We start from the raw sequence: 18,074 nt of genomic DNA on the forward strand, positions 1-18,074 counted from the left end.
ATATTGCAGCTTACCAATCATTAGATATGGTGGCAGCATTGGTTTCCTTTTTAGGCTTCCTTTCTTCTATTTTCATCTGGTGGTCCAGCTAGTAAGTCTGTTTTTCACAGTACAAACTCTCCAGCAGAATATATCAGTTTACATGAATGAGACAAACCACTTAACACTGGCAGGGGTGATTAAAATGATCAGCTTTTATTTATCCTGGTGCCTTCATGGCAGCATACACATGGTTGCTCCACCCCTGGCCAACCCACGGAGCCATTATAACTATAAAAGAGCGACGCCCCCCTGCCCCTATTCTCTTTTTTGTCCTCAAGGCCACACAGGATAATGGATTTGTCAGCCCCTGCTTCACCCAAATTGGTGCTGCCATTCAGGTTCATGCTCTCCTGAGAGGATGTCCCGTCACATGGGCTGCTAAATGTGCTGAGGAGTGGGGGAGCCAATTTCTGTGGATGTTTTTGGGGAAGTGTATGTGGGACTCACCATTTGGTCCCCACAGTGGGTTTACGGCTCTGTCCTGCCTTATACTACTGCCAGATTTCTTTTCTCTGTTTTCTCCTGCTCTGTAGTGTAGAGGTGCTGTCTCTGCAATTGCAGCCTGTGTGATAGCTGTGGGCGCTCCACGTGCCTCTTCCTGCTTCCCTTTCTTCCTGGATGGGGTGGGTAGCCGAAAGTGCAGGTGCGGCCATCTTGGTGGTTCCATATAGCTGATTTTGCCCTCACTTTATTTAAATAGGTGGGGAGCAGAAGAAATGAAGAGTGGAAGAAAGTCGACAAGAGACTGGTACCATTCAACTGTTTCCAAAAGCTTTATCCCCTGTCGGATACGGACGCACAACTGTTTGACGCAGTGCCCGCAGTGGATGCCTCGGTCATGAGGCTGGCAAGAAACACTACACTGCCAACAGAAGATGTGGTCTCCTTTAGGGATGGGCTTAGAACCCCCAAACATATACATTATATAGATATTTCAAGCAGAGGCCCTAGAAAATAAATTAGTGGGTGTTGCAATTTTTTATGATCACACGATTTTTGAATGCCAATTTTCTGGTAAAATACAAATGATGTTACGCTGAGTAAATAGATACCAAATATGTCATGCTTTAAAATTGGGCATGCCCGTGCAACGGCAACAGATGATTAAAACTTTTACTATCAATACAGGTTACCAATTTAGATTTACAGAGGAGGTCTGGTGCTAGAATTATTGGCCATGATCCAATGATCGTAGTGATACCTTACATGTGTGGGCCAATCTGTGTTTGCATGAGTGTGGGACCGACGGTGGGGGCGGTTAATTATTTTTTTATTTTTACACTGTCGCTTTACATTGTTTTTGTTTTTAAAACTTTCATTGCTGTCACATGGAATGTAAACATCCCTTGTGACAGCAATAGGCAGTGACAGGCACTCTTTATGGAGAGCTCTGGGGTCAATAAGACCCAGATTCCTCCTCTGCCCTTAAAAACTTCTTGCCTGGCGCCTGGAACTGAATGTTCTGGGTGTCAGGTGATAGGAATTCAACATCCCTGCTTCTCTTTTCTCCACAAAAGAGAGGAGCATTGGTTGCACTTGCAACAAAATGTTTTTAAAGTACAAATAAAGGCAAGGCTTTTTTTTTTTTTTTTTTAGTTTTGGAGTGGAGAGGGATTAAAATACTTGTCAGTTTTTATTGCTGTCTGTGCCCCATTAAGGAGATTCACCCTCTATTTGTCCTGTTTACCATTATCATTGAAAGTGAAAGTAAAAGAAAATCTCAAATTTTGATTTGTCCCCAAAGAAGTAATGGAGGGGAAATGTTCCAATAGGGTGCTAGTTCTGGTGACCTGGGGTTCCCCCCAACTCTCCCTTAATTTGTGGGGATTTCTTCTCACTTCCTGTTTGGCTATAGCTATAGGACAGGAAGTGAAGGGAAATCTTTGCAATGGGACACAGATGGCAAAAAAAAAAATAAAAAAAACTGATAGGGGTTATAACCCTGCTTTGCTCTATCCAAAATGAAAAAAAAATGTTTTGCCTATAGTTCTACTTTAAGTCCCCAAATATTCTGCTATGTAGTGCAGATTTGCCCCTGTATAACTAATTAATTGCTAATCAGTACAAGTATGCAAATAGAGCCTTTGTGACCGTTTTGTTGCAGTATGACCCCATTAAAAAGATCTGTTTCAAATTCAAGACAGCCTTGCAATAGTTTCAGGAATTTTACCGACACCTGCACAAGATTCAGGTTGTCCGTGGAAGCGGCACTTTAGGAATCAGTCACTATGTCTGCAACAGATTCTTAAATAATTGCTGTCAGTTCACAGATTAGCAAACGGGTGGTAATTAAGACCAACTCTGAGTCGGCGTACATAGTTATGCCAATGCTGAGAATGGTGTAATTTGTGCCGGGAGGCTATCATGAATGTGGAAGCCTCCTGCATATGGTTCACTGGTTGCTTTGAAGCTGGCAGCAATTGGTGTAATAGCAGCTGATCACTGCTGAAAGTCAACATGGGTGGGGATTCAAATACAATGAATATCAAACAAAATGTCATATTTTAGCAATCCTCCTCTGTGCCAGCCCTGTCGAGATGCCTCCATGCAACTAATTATTTTACCTGTTTCTGACAGGTACACGAATATATTTAATATATGTCACAGACACCAACATTTGTCGTCTGAAGGTACAATACTATGAATTCCTGGGAATGTCTTCAAGATAGTAATGTCTTTTCAGAATGTAAATAGTTGTTTGAAATTCTGGTTATGTTTATCTAGTAGCTATAGTGATAATTGTGGCTTTGGTGTGTAGCCGACAGCGGACTGCAGTTATCTGGCACTGCAGACTTGCCCTCTCCCTTCTTTGACCGTCCCGGAGTTCCTCTAGTGTTGGGCTTGAAATTACTTGCATCATCTTACTGCGCCCAGCAGAGAGCAGTGTGGGGACTGTAGTCTCTTGAACAGACATCCTGATTCTGCAGAACTATCCCTGGACTACACATCCCAGCATGCCATCTGCTCCAAAGAAAGAACTCTGGGAGAGGCTTTAAAAGGGTTCAGCAGGCTAGGCCCAAGCCTCTTGCTTCCCGGGGTCCATCAAGTAAACACCCCTCTGCTGCTGTGTGTGAGAGGGCTGCAGCCTACCACATGGTGACACAGCGATCCCAGCTCTGACCCAGGCGGGTCCAAAGTTGCTTGCTACACAAGGGGACATCACCGCAGTGTCGCTGTAACCCGCTGGATCAGACAACTCACAGTCCCAGCAGCCAGTCGGGCATCTCCGCTTGTTCTGCAGAATGATGCATTAACTTGGATCACTCTTCAGGAGGTTCCCACGCTGTTCTTCAGTTTGGTGAGAGTGCATCTGCCATCCAATACAATCTTTGCCTTATCCTATTTCACAAAAAACTGTATATAGACACCTTACACCTGGAATTACTCTAAGGATTACAACTAGCCAGGTACAGCTGTTTTGCTTTGACCACATACCACCGTGCCACATTCAGGATTCTTGTTCTATGAGCTCCAACTTGCCAGTGAAGATCATTGCGAGGCCTTGCATCCTGGACATTGTTATACTATTGCCATTTAAAGGGACACACCCCTGAGATCCAGAATACCCAGTCTCTCATTAGGCTAAAAGGTAAAATAGGCCACCCTGGGGTTTCCTTTTTTGCAGTGATAGTATATACAACAATTATTGGTGTTCTTTAGATATTCATTCATTCATTTATTGTATGTTCCTATGTGCATTGCTATTTTATATCTGTGATTCCAAGTTGTTCATTTATTTAACTCGGTGGACCTTTTCAACTGAGTTTTGGCTATTTACCCAGGACTTAGTTGACTAAGACCCTGTTACTTGACTCTCCATTTGAACGAGTAAAATCAGAGAGAGCTAACCAATCTGCATTGTGTCTGTTTTATTTAAATGTACATACAACATATCCGAACCTAGAGTGTCAGGAGGGCTGGAAAGTTCACAGGGCCAAAGTGGCGCAGATGAACATGCAATTCTAAGCAACCCCCAAGGGGGCAGTGCTACAGGTGTTTAGTGAAGTGTCCATGCTTTTAGATTTGGCCATTAGCATTTTTTAGCTCCAGTCAAAATTATATTTGCTACGCATAGCTAATACTCCATATAGTAAGCTAGCAAATGAAGCATAATCAATATATGAAAAGTGTAAGTACTAAAGCAACCAATCAGTTTTTATTGTTTTATGTTATATTTGAGTAAACTACATATAGTAACACATATATTAATTGATGCAGCACTTTACATGTGGTGTACTTTGCACTTTCTTAACCAGTTGCCGACTGCCACACGCCGATGCACATCAGCAGAATGGCACGGGTGGGCAAATGGGTATACGTGCCCGCGGCGGTCAGATTCATTAGAGGACCGATCAGTCCCCAGGACCAGACTAATGATTTATGGTCTGGAGATCGCTGCTAACGAATGGAAACCTTCCCCTGTCTGTGCAAGTGTAAACACACAGACAGGAGGAAGTGATGTCATCTCTCCTCCTGGGGTCTTTTCGATTCCAGTGAGAGGAGAGATAACATCTAACCGTGAGTTGCACAACACTACACTAACACCAGTACACACAGGTACACTTGCCACCCACCGATCGCCCCCCTCCAATTAACCCCTTCACTCCCTGTCACTGTGTCACCAATTGCAGTTTTCAGATTTTTCACTGATCACTGCATTGGTGTTATTTGTGAAATAAGTGTTAGGGCAGTTAGTAGTAGCCCCCGTTAGGTCTGGGTTACCCCCCCTAAACGCCCCCAATAAAGGTTTAACCCCTTGATCGCCCCTCAGTTAACCCTTTCACCCCCTGCCGTCAGTGTCACTAATCGATCGCCGTATTTGTGTCGCTGGAGGCGCTAGTTAGCCAGTTAGTTGATTGGTTTCACCATCAGGTTTTTATAGCGTCAGGTACCCCCATATACTAAAATAAAAGAAAAACAGGGGCGCACCAGCCTTGTGCATTAACTTTTAAAACATTTATTAAATAAAAATGATAAAAAGAAACAACTCACATGCAATAGGTGGAGGAGGCACAACATAAAGTGTACCGACAGCCAGAATGCGACTTAGGATGAGCGATGCCTTCCAAAAATCGTGGAGGGACGCACAAACATCACAATCAGCTAACGCGTTTCGAAGGGTTCGTCCCTTCTTCATCAGAGCTATGCAGTGATCCCTCCTTCAGCAGTCCCTTCTGAAGGAGGGATCACTGCATAGCTCTGATGAAGAAGGGACGAACCCTTCGAAACGCGTTAGCTGATTGTGATGTTTGTGCGTCCCTCCACGATTTCTGGAAGGCATCGCTCATTCTAAGTCGCATGCTGGCTGTCGGTACACTTTATGTTGTGCCTCCTCCACCTATTGCTTGTGAGTTGTTTCTTTTTATCATTTTTATTTAATAAATGTTTTAAAAGTTAATGCACAAGGCTGGTGCGCCCCTGTTTTTCTTTTATTTCGGTTTGCACTAGGATCCCCTATCCTTGAGGGCAGCAAGGCCGGTGTTGACGCATCTTTTATATGGTGATCCACCTGTGCGCAGGAGTCGTTGTTTCTTGTTTGCTAATGTACCCCCATATACTACCTTTATTATTATATTTTAAGCCCCTAATTGCCCCCTAGTTAACCCTTTCACCCCCTGTCACCAGTGATCACCGTATTAGTGTTACGGGTGATGCTGGTTAGTTTGTTTTTTATAGCATCAGGGCACCCGCCATAAATTACCAAATAAAGGTTTAACCCCCCGATCGCCTGGCGGTTGATCTCAGTTAGGTTTTAGCGTCAGCCAGGGTCTGTGTCGCTCCAGGCAGCGTCAGATTAGTGCCAGTAGCGCTAACACTCACGCACGCAACATACACCTCCCTTAGTAGTATAGTGTCTGAATGGATCGATATCTGATATGATTGGATCTATACTAGCGTCCCCAGCAGTTTAGGGTTCCCAAAAACGCAGTGTTAGCGGGATCAGCCCAGATAGCTGCTAGCACCTGCGTTTAGCCCCTCCTCCCAGCCCAGCCCACCCCACCCAAGTGCAGCATCAATCACTGTCACTTACAAAAACACAACACATACAGTAACTGCAGCGTTCGCAGAGTCAGGCCTGATCCCTGCGAACGCTAACAGTTTTTTTTGGTAGTGTTTGAAGCAGTTGCTGACAGTCAGGAGCTCTTTTATCTCACTAGTGTACCAGTAAATTTAGAGACCAAAATGTCAAATCGAAGCTACGCTAGTGAAAAGGCCTACATGTTTCTGAGCATGACAGATAGTGAAGAGGAAGTCACTCATCTGTCAGATTCAGGCTCAGAATACGAACCAGTAGACAGCAGCAGCACCCTGGAAGATAGCTCTGACAACGGAGTTGTGGTCCCTGCTGTCGTTGAGGTGCAAGAACCGCAGGGCTCTCATATGGAGCAGAGATCCAGTACTAGTGCCGCTCATCCTTCAGGTGAACTGGCAATCACCAGCGGCCTAGCACAACCTGGTCGTAGTCAAACCAGCACTGCAGTAACACGTGGTGACGTGGTGAGTCCCATAAGTGCAGTTCAAGCTGGCGAGGTGGCAAGCACTAGTAGTGTCCCGCAGCCACTAAAAAGACAAAGACAGGCCTGTTGAGCCCATAGTGCCCTTCCTGCTGCATTTGCCAATCCTAATTGGGAGCCCACCACTTCTGCTGCACCCGTACTTCCCCCATTCACTGGCCAACCCGGAATTCAGGTGGAAACAGTTGATTTTACGTCACTTGATTTTTATTCGCTGTTTTTCACGGAAGATCTCTATAGATCTATTGTGGACCAAAGCAATTTGTATGCTGGTCAATTCATCGCCGCTAATCTCCTTTTGACCTTGCCAAAGATTGGAAACCTATTACGGTTTCTGAATTTAAGACCTTTCTGGGCCTATCCCTCCTCATGGACATAACTAAAAAGAGCGAGTTGCGGTCATATTGGTCCACTGACCCAATTCACCATATGCCCGTGTTCTCTGCCTCCATGCCCAGGGCATGATACGAGCAGATCTTGCAGTTCATGCACTTCAATGACAATGAACTCTGTTGTCCTCGGGGTGACCCTGGATACAATCGGCTCTACAAAATTCGGCCCCTCGTAAACCACTTCAACCAACAGTTTGCAGCCTTGTTTACTCCCCATCAAGTTGTCTGCGTTGATGAGTCCCTGATTAAGTTTTCTGGCCGCTTGTCTTTCAAACAGTATCTTCCCAGCAAGCGTGCCAGATATGGGGTCAAGATGTATAAGCTCTGTGACAGGGCCACAGGCTATACATATAGTTTTATGGTTTATGAGGGAAGAGATAGTCACATAGCCGGAGAACTGCCCAGATTACATAGGGAGCGCTGGTAAGATTGTGTGGGACTTGGTGTCACCCTTATTCGGAAAGGGGTACCACTTGTATGTGGACAATTATTACACAAGCGTGACACTTTTTAGTCACTTGTTTGATCACGGAATTGGCGCATGTGGCACCATGCGATCTAATCACCGGAGCTTACCCCAGCGGCTTGTAGATTCTTGTCTTAGGCTGGGAGAGAGAGCCTGCTTGAAGTGTAATAATTTGCTCGCTGTGAAGTGGAGGAATACTCGGAATGTTTTTGTTCTGTCCTCTTTTCACGCAGACACGACGGTCCAAATTTCTACGGCAACTGGTGTTGTGGAGAAACCCCTCTGTGTCCATGAATACAACCTTAATATGGGAGGGGTGGACCTCAAGGACCAGTTGTTGACGATGTACCTAGTTGCCCGTAAGGCCAGACGCTGGTACAAAAAAGTGTCTGTATACTTATTTCAATTGCCTCTGCTGAATGATTATGTACTATACAAAGCTTCAGGGCAAACTGGATCCTTCCTTAAATTCCAGGAAGAGATCATCACAGCCCTTCTGTTTCCAGTGCTGTGACGGTGCTGTGGCCCAACTTCCCAGTCCAAATGCAGTAAGCTGGCTGCATGAGAGGCATTTTTCGTATGTCCTCCCTGGTTCCCCTACCTAATGAGCCCCCCAAAGAAAATGTTGTGTCTGTAGAAAGCGTGGATATAGGCATGACACCCGCTATTATTGTCCTTCCTGTCCTGACCATCCTGATCTTTGTATTGGTTGAATGTTTGGAACGCCACCACACACTAGTGGAGTATTAGCGTAGGGTACAGCACTGCACAGACTAGGACACACTTACACAGGGTCTCCAAAGATGCCATCGCATTTTGGGAGACCCGAACCGTTAGTTACAAATAAAAGTGTAAACAAAAAAAACCAAAAATAAATAAATATATATATATATAATAAAAAAAACAAAGATAGTTGTCGTTTTTATTGTTCTCTCTCTCTCTCTCTCTCTCTATTGTTCTGCTCTTTTTTTACTGTATTCTACAATGCAATGTTTTATTGTTACTATGTTTTATCATGTTTGCTTTTCAGGTATGTAATTCTTTTATACTTTACAGTGTTTTATTGTTAACCATTTTTTTGTTTTCAGATATGCCATTCAGCTGCAGCACTGATTTATTTATCTTGACAGCAACAGCGTTTGCTCCCACGATATGTAAATCAGCGACTTCAGCGATGTCAGAGGTGATTTCACCACCACAGTAAGCATGGGGGCAGGGGTGGAGGAGCAATTTGCTCCTAACATTAGGGGCCGATTGCCCCCATGCTTCGGCATATATTTTTTAGGCACAGATTGCGTTAAAAAATGTTTTATTTTTACTATGTTTTATTGTATTTGCTTTGCAGGTATGGTAAATCTTACTGTTATACTGTAATGTTACTTTGTTTTATTGTTAACCATCATTTGCTTAGCAGGTACGCCATTCAGCTGAAGCACTGATTTATCTTGACAGCAATAGGGTTTGTTTCCACGATACGTAAATCAGTGACTCCATCGCTGTAGGAGGTGATTTCACCACCACAGTTAAAAAAACAAATGGTGCATGTATGCCCATCATTAGAAGTGGGTGGATGAAGAGCGGTATTCTAATGGTGGGCATACCCACCAATCAATCTCTTTTTTTCACTCAGCCCACAGGCTGCATTAAAAAAAGAACATTACAATGTATTCCAAAAAGGACCAGCAACGTATTGGTATTAGACATGTGCACTGACAAAAAATGTGTTTTCATTTCATTCATTTTTTTTTCGGAGATTCGAAAATGTTGCTGGACTTTGAGTGGTTAAAACAGAATGATGCCTGCAGGTTTAGGTATCATCTTGGTATCATTTTTTTCAGCCAGCGGTCGGCTTTCATGTAAAGGCAATCCTAGCAGCTAATTAGCCTCTAGACCGCTTTTACAAGCAGTGGGAAGGAACCCCCCCACCTTGTTCACTGGTTTTCTCGGGCTCTCCTGTCCTATTTTTGCACAAAGTTGTCACTAAATTATATATTGTTCAAACATGGCATGGTAATATGTGGAATTACACCCCAAAATACATTCTGCTGCTTCTCCTGAGTACGAGGATACCTCATGTGTGAGACTTTTTGGGAGCCTAGCTGCATACAGGACCCCGAAAACCAAGCACCGCCTTCAGGATTTCTAAGAGTGTAAATTTTTGATTTCACTCCTCACTACCTATCATAGTTTTGAAGGCCATAAAATGCCAAGATAGCACAAACCCCTCCCAAATGACCCCGTTTTGGAAAGTAGACACCCCAAGCTATTTCATGAGAGGCATGTTGAGTCCATGGAATATTTTATATTTTGCCACAAGGGAAAATTAAATTTTTTTTTTTTTTTGCACAAAGTTGTCATTAAATGATCTATTGCTCAAAGTACCATGGGCATATGTGAAATGACACCCCAAAATACATTCTGCTGCTTCTCCTGAGTACGGGGATACCACATGTGTGAGACTTTTTGGGAGCCTAGCCATGTACAGGATCCCGAAAACCAAGCACCGCCGACAAAAAGCAAGATTTGCAAAATACTCAACATGCCTCTCAGCAAATAGCCTGGGGTGTCTACTTTCCAAAATGGGGTCATTTGGGGGGGGGGGGTTTGTGCTATCTGGGCATTTCATGGCCTCCGAAACTGTGATAGGCAGTGAGGAGTGATATAAATGTACGCCCTTTTTTTCGGGGTCCTGTACATGGTTAGATTGCCAAAAAGTCCCAAAGTCCCACACATGTGGTATCCCCATACTCAGGTGAAGCAGCATAATGTATTTTGGGGTGTAATTCCACATATAACCATGCCATGTTTGAACAATATATCATTTAGTGACAACTTTGTGTTAAAAAAAAAAAAATTGTAATTTTCCCAAAACTTGTGGCAAAATATAAAATATTCCATGGAGTCAACATGCCTCTCAGCAAATGGCTTGAAGTGTCTTCTTTCCAAAATGGGGTCTTTGGGGGGGGGGGGGGGGGGGGGGGTTGTGCCATCTTGTCATTTCATGGCTTCCGAAACTGTGATAGGTAGTGAGGAAGTGAAATCACCATTTTACGTCCTTAGAAAGCCTGAAGGTGGTGCTTGGCTTTCGGGGTCCTGTACACGGCTAGGCTCTCAAAAAGTCTCACACATGTGTTATCCACGTACTCAGGAGAAGCAGCAGAATGTATTTTGGGGTGTCATTTCACATATGCCCATGGCATGTTTGAGCAATAGATCATTTAGTGACAACTTTGTGCAAAAACAAAAAAATTGTCATTTTCCCGCAATTTGTGGCAAAATATAAAATATTCCATGGAATCAACATGCCTATCAGCAAATAGCTTGGGGTGTCTACTTTCCAAAATGGGGTCATTTGGGGGGATTATGTGCTATCTTGTAATTTTATGGCCTTCAAAACTGTGATAGGTAGTGAGGAGTGAAATCAAAAATTTACGCCCTTAGAAATCCTGAAGGCGATGATTGGTTTTCAGGGTCCCGTACGCGGCTAGGCTCCCAAAAAGTCCCACACATGAGGTATCCCCGTACTCAGGAGAAGCAGCAGAATGTATTTTGGGGTGTAATTCCACATATAACCATGGCATGTGTGAGCAATATATCATTTAGTGACAACTTTGAAAAATGACAAAAAAAAAAAAAGAATTACACAATCACTTGTGACATAAAAATAAAATATTCAATGGGCTCAACATGCCTCTCAGCAATTTCCTTGGGGTGTCTACTTTTCATTTTTTTCAGCCAGCGGTCGGCTTTCATGTAAAGGCAATCCTAGCAGCTAATTAGCCTCTAGACCGCTTTTACAAGCAGTGGGAAGGAACCCCCCCCACCTTCTTCACTGGTTTTCTCGGGCTCTCCTGTCCTATTTTTGCACAAAGTTGTCACTAAATTATATATTGTTCAAACATGGCATGGTAATATGTGGAATTACACCCCAAAATACATTCTGCTGCTTCTCCTGAGTACGAGGATACCTCATGTGTGAGACTTTTTGGGAGCCTAGCTGCATACAGGACCCCGAAAACCAAGCACCGCCTTCAGGATTTCTAAGAGTGTAAATTTTCGATTTCACTCCTCACTACCTATCATAGTTTTGAAGGCCATAAAATGCCAAGATAGCACAAACCCCTCCCAAATGACCCCGTTTTGGAAAGTAGACACCCCAAGCTATTTCATGAGAGGCATGTTGAGTCCATGGAATATTTTATATTTTGCCACAAGTTGCGGGAAAATTAAATTTTTTTTTTTTTTTGCACAAAGTTGTCATTAAATGATCTATTGCTCAATGTACCATGGGCATATGTGAAATGACACCCCAAAATACATTCTGCTGCTTCTCCTGAGTACGGGGATACCACATGAGTGAGACTTTTTGGGAGCCTAGCCATGTACAGGATCCCGAAAACCAAGCACCGCCTTCAGGCTTTCTAAAGGCGTAAAATTGGGATTTTACTCCTCACTACCTATCACAGTTACAGAGGCCCTGAAATGTCCAGAAAGCACAAAATCCCCCCCAAATGACCCCATTTTGGAAAGTAGACACCCCAAGGTATTTGCTAAGAGGCATGGTGAGTATTTTGCAGATCTCATTTATTTTTGAAAATGAAGAAAAGGAAAGAAAAATGTATTTTTTTTTCTTTTTTCAATTTTCAAAACTTTGTGACAAAAAGCAAGATTTACATGCCTCTCAGCAATTTCCTTGGGGTGTCTACTTTTCAAAATGGGGTCATTTGGGGGAGGGTTTGTATGGCCCTGCCATTTTAGCACCTCAAGAAATGAGATAGGTAGTCATAAACTAAAAGCTGCGTAAATTCCAGAAAATGTACCCTAGTTTGTAGACGCTATAACTTTTGCGCAAACCAATAAAAATACACTTATTGACATTTTTCTTTACCAAAGACATGTGGCTGAATACATTTTGGCTTAAATGTACGACTAAAATTGAGTTTATTAATTTTATTTTTATAACAAAATGTAGAAAATGTCATTTTAAAAAAAAAACATTTTTCAGTATTTTTCGTTTATAGCGCAAAAAATAAAAATCGCAGAGGCAATCAAATACCATCAAAAGAAAGCTCTATTTGTGGTAAAAAAAGACACAAATTTCATTTGAGTACAGCATTGCATGACCGCGCAATTACCAGTTAAAGCAGCGCAGTGCCGGGGCGTGGCCTGGAGCTGCATGCGGTGAGACATGCCTGAGCTGAGCTCCGCTGGCAGTGACATTATTATCTGATCCTGACCCCAGTAAATTGAGCCATCAGACCGGTACCTTACCACCAAAGTCCCAGTACACAGCAGAACGATGTCACCACCTCGCAAAACGGCTGAAACTGCTAGCAAACTTGCTCAATTCCGCCATCAGGACGGACAGTCACAGGACCAAGATAGCGGCTCCCCATCCTCCTCTTGTGCAGCGTGGGCTGCTGACAAAAGCGAGATCCTAGAGGCTATTGCTGCATGCCAAACATCCCTCACTACCAGGATAGAGGAGGTAAAGATAGATATCTCTTTACTCAGGCAAGACATGCAACAGCTGAGAGACAGAGTTGGGGAATCAGAACAGCGCCTGGGTCGGGTAGAGGACGCCATCCCTCCATTATAGGAGTCATTGGATCAGGCAAATCGCCTCATTGCACAACTGCAACAGAAGCAAGACGACCTCGAGAATCGCATGCAGAGGAACAATCTGCGATCCATAGGTCTCCCTGAAGGCATGGAAGGTAATAACCCAGCTACATTTTTAGAAGAACTATTGATTACTGCATATGGGCGGGAGGCCTTCTCACAATCATTTGTGGTGGAGCGTGCATACCGGATGCCTGCAAAGAAGCCACCCCAGGGTGCACCCCCTCGAGTCTTCATTGCTAAATTCCTTAACTACAAGGATCGTGATGCCATCCTCCATCTGTCAAGAGAGAAAGGCAACATACCCCTGCATAATCACCAGATCATGGCCTTCCTGGACTTCTCTGCAGAGGTACAGCGACAGCGCAGCCAATTCACTGACATCAAGCGGCGCCTGCGAGTCCGCCATCTCAAGTATGCCATGCTGTTTCCCGCTCGCCTCCGGGTTGTTGGAGAAGATAGGGTTCAGTTCTTTGAGGAACCAAGGCTGCCAGCGACTGGCTGGATCAGTTAAACCCTGCATAAGCTGTAAGTAACATGTGGAAGTTTCTCCCCTTAAACTATCACTCTGCTTTGATCACTAACTGGGCCATTGACACTCCTGGGAGGAATCGCACTTATATTTAGACTGCACCCCTTTGGCTTGAGTTTCATTTAGGTTCCCTTGTTAACGCGACCTTCTTTAATATCATTGAACATATCATTGCCCAAACCTGATCACAGCCCCCCTACACTGTGGGACTTTCATTTGCCTTAACGCCGTCGGCGGATTCAGAGCTACCCTGCGGTCACTCTCTCCAGTTCGACTGCAGCACACGACCGGTGAGTCACCGGAGTCTCACTACACGCAGTGATTTCCAGAGGATTTCCACCCCCTGCTCCTGGAAGATTGTTGGAGGAAGTACCCCCCTCAGACTATCTTGTTACCCATGTTTCTAAGCAAGCTGCCCCAGCCGGTGTCGCCCAATGAGTGGTCACCAAGCTGGCAATTCTTAAGATACTATTACAAGTTGGGTACTGTGTTTGGGATTTATGCTCACACAAGCTGGGGTGTGTGCAGAGCTGGGAGGGTTAGGGTTTTGTTATTACTCCTACTGAAGTTTTTGGTGTCTATTGCACATACTTTTTGCACGAATATGACCATTGATATGCTGATGTCTTAAGATTTATTGCATTATGGATATACTTGCACAGGCGCACCACAACGCCAATGCAAGACTGAGACGTGTGAGCCCATTCGACTAGACCACTACACCATACTGTGCTCATGGCTAGGTTAAAATGCCTGACATGGAATGTCCGTGGGTTGGGTGATAAACTGAAACGCACTGCAGTGTTTTCATTTCTTAAAAATCAGAGGGCTGATGTGATTGTACTAGTAGGGACCCATGTACAGGGACACCTACAGCGAGCGCCGCGGCGCCCCTGGATCGACTGGGCTTACCACGCTAACGACACCTCATGTTCCAGGGGTGTCTCAGTGCTGGTGGCCAAGTCAGTACCCTTTGAGATACAATCTGTGGTATTAGATCCCCAGGGCAGATATGTGTTATTGTATGCCAAAATAGCGGGTAACCCCATATTGATACTAGCTTGGTACATTCCCCCGCCCTTCAATTCCACCATTCTTAGCGAGGGATTTTCTTTCATGGCTAAATACCCGGGTGTACCAGCAATATGGCTAGGAGACTTTAATATGGTGACCAATCCCTTGACCGCCTGGGACAGGGCTCACAACCACCCTTACCAGATCATGACACTAGGTTCAGCAGACTAATGACAAGTTTTGACTTAGTGGACACCTGGCGACACCTTTACCCAAAATGCCAAGCTTACTCCTGCTTCTCTAGCTCTCACTCTACCATGTTCCGTATAGACCACGTGTGGATATCCACTAATCTAACTCCCAGGCTACATAATGTTGGATTTGGCCCCAGACTACTCTCTGACCACTCTCCCTATTGGGTTGAACTGACGTCCTATGCCAACCCCCCCCCCCCCCCCGAATTGGAGGTTGAACCCCTTTTGGCTAACCATACTCCCTGACAAAGATAGGCTAGTACTGGAATGGGGATTCTTCTTTCAAAATAACACTGGCATATCCACTCCATTGAATGAGTGGGAATCGTTCAAAAAACGTGCTAGAATGCTGCTCACTGAATGCATATCCAGGTTTAGAAGAAACTCTGAGCTTAACTATACTCAAGCTACATCGCAACTATAAATGGAAACTAACTATGTGACATCTCCTACACCAGCCACACTGGTAAAGCTGAAGCTGCAAACCAGGTTTGACCAGATGTGTCAGGAGCGAGCTAGATATAAGATGTTTTTCAGTAAACAAATAGCCTTTGAACACGGGGAACGCCCAGGTAAGCTACTAGTTTACCTGGCACACCTCGACTCCAGACCCCCGGTGGTCATTACCTTGAAATCTGCATTACACAGACAACATTACAGACCCTGCATTGATAGTCAAGGAATTTGAAGGATTCTTTAAGGAAGTATACACATCCAAGGTGAATTACCCCTTACAAGATATAGAAAATCTATTTGATGCCTTTACACTCCCTAAATTAAATGCAGAACAAGTTGAGATGCTCGAGGCTCCTCTGTCCGCAGACGATATTAAACTTGCTATCTCCCACTTTCCCAAAGCCAAGGCCCCAGGCAAAGATCCCCACCTACCCAAATCATATAGGCCCATTTCACTCTTAAAAACAGACATCAAGATAAAGGAAAAAATTCTAGCCCTGCGTCTAAATAAGGTTATCCTCTCCCTCATACACCCCGACCAAACAGGCTTTATGCCAGCCTAAAACACTGCATTTAACACTAGACATCTTTTCATGATTGTCCAGGCCTCTCACCAGCAAATAGGATCTAAAGTAGTCATCTCCCTTGATGCAGCCAAGGCATTCAACTAGGTCGAATGGCAATACCTGTGGCATTGTCTACATAGCTTTGGGTTTGGCCCTAACTTTAAGTGGCTTGCTATTCTATACAACGCTCCACAGGCTAGAGTCGTGGCTAACTTTCCCACTTTCACGGGGGGACGCAGCAGGGATGCCCCATCTCACCCCTACTATATGCTCTAGCAGTGGAACCCCTGGCAGTGGCGCTTAGAGAACATCCGAATATCCACAGTTTAGCTTCAGGCAACGTGGAGGAAAGGGTAGGGCTATACGCCGACGACATGATACTATATCTCTTAGACTCGGGTCCCTCCTTCCAAATGGCCCTGCAGGTTATCAAGAACTTTGGCAGGTTTTCTGGGCTCAAAATGAACTGGGACAAGTCCCAAATCCTTCCCATTGATATATTCCCCCCAACGAGAGAACAGGCTAGCTTACCACTAGTGAGAGTGAGTACTCTTAAACATTTGGGTATACAGATCTCCAGGTCACTGACAGACTTCATCCCCCAAAATGTGGAACCACTAATCCCATTTATTAAGTCTAATGCCATGTACACACGGGAGGACTTTTCGACCGAACTGGTCTGACGGACCGAATCCGGCGGACAATCCAACCGTGTGTGGGCTCCATCGGACTTTTTCTGTCAAAAATCTGACGGACTTTAGATTTGGAACATGTTTCAAATTTGTCCGACGAACTCGAGTCCGGTCGAAAAATCCGCTTGTCTGTATGCTAGTCCAACAGACGAAAACCCACGCTAGGGCAGCTATTGGCTACCGGCTATCAACTTCCTTATTTTAGTCCGGTCGTATGTCATCACGTATGAATCCGTCGGACTTTGGCGTGATCGTGTGTAGGCAAGTCCGTTCGTTCAAAAGTCCGTTGAAAGTCTGTCGGAAAGCCCGTCGGACCAGACCTGTCGAAAAGTTCGCCCTTGTGTACGCTGCATTAGATCCATACATGGACAAGATTACCGGTGGGTGTGATAGGTCGTATAGGCCTAGTAAAATGATACATTTACCAAAAATCTTGTACGTGATATGGCATTCCCCTATATACATTCCTCTCAAATACTTTAAAATCATGGACATGCTTCTGCAATCTTTTATATGGTGACCAGGCAGGCACAAACTCTCATGGAAGACAATACAATGCCCGACGACACTGGGGGGCCTTGCTGTCCCAGATGTTGGGACCTACTATTTGGCCGCACAACTATCACATTTTTATCACATAGATAAGTCAGATAGACATAGGTATTTAGCCTTGGTATCAGAATCGTCGGACTCACACTGCCCACACCCCTTTTGTGACATACTGAGAGGACTAAAGGGCACGTTGATATCTCCTCATCTCTCATTCCAGCACAAGAGTGTCTGGGTTCTGGTGACCTCCAGGCTGGATTACCCAGTGTTTCATGACAACATGCCTCTTTGGTACAACAGACTCCTACCGGAGCTGCTCCAGGTACCTGACCCCTCAATTTGGATATCTCGGTGAATATACTTACTGTCACATGTGCTCTATAATGGAGAAATTAAAACTTTTGACCAGCTAAAAATAGAATTTAAACTTCCAGATCATATGCTATTCTGCTTCTTCCAGGTACGCCATGCTCTTCACACCCAGTTCGCGGCCACATATCCCGATATATCTTCCCTAGACATACTCACAGTAATTGTTTGCGAAGAACAGCGTCTTACCTCGCCCTCTACAACCAAACTAGCATACTCTGTCAAACAGAAATGAACGGATGGGACAGGCGAAATAGAAGATGAGGATTGGGGTGAAATACTAGACTCCCAAACTGGTATCTCCTAAACTGTCTGACAGGCTTATACAAACTTACATTACCCACAGAGCATACCTAACCCCACAACAATTGGCCAAATTTTGCCCATCTCATAGCCACAGGTGCCCCAGATGTCTGATTACGGTTGGTACCTTTGACCACATAATTTGGCAGTGCCCTCGGATTCAGGGATACTGGTCTCAAATAGTCCAATTCTTACATGATCAAATGGGTTCACCAGTATCCCTGGACCCCAAGCAATGTCTATTGGGCCTATTCCCAGAAGATGAAATAGATAAATTCACACGTCACTTCTTACACGAAACT

At 44.5% G+C, this 18,074-nt stretch overlaps 1 protein-coding gene across 1 annotated transcript in view; it reads right to left on the minus strand.

Moving 5' to 3' along the window:
* NT5C1A (5'-nucleotidase, cytosolic IA) overlaps positions 1 to 18,074 on the minus strand; it is a 102,334-nt gene that overhangs the window by 25,541 nt on the left and 58,719 nt on the right. The gene's annotated exons all lie outside the window — the stretch shown is intronic.

Source organism: Aquarana catesbeiana, linkage group LG02, assembly GCF_042186555.1.
Source record: "Aquarana catesbeiana isolate 2022-GZ linkage group LG02, ASM4218655v1, whole genome shotgun sequence".
NCBI classification, from domain to species: domain Eukaryota; kingdom Metazoa; phylum Chordata; class Amphibia; order Anura; family Ranidae; genus Aquarana; species Aquarana catesbeiana.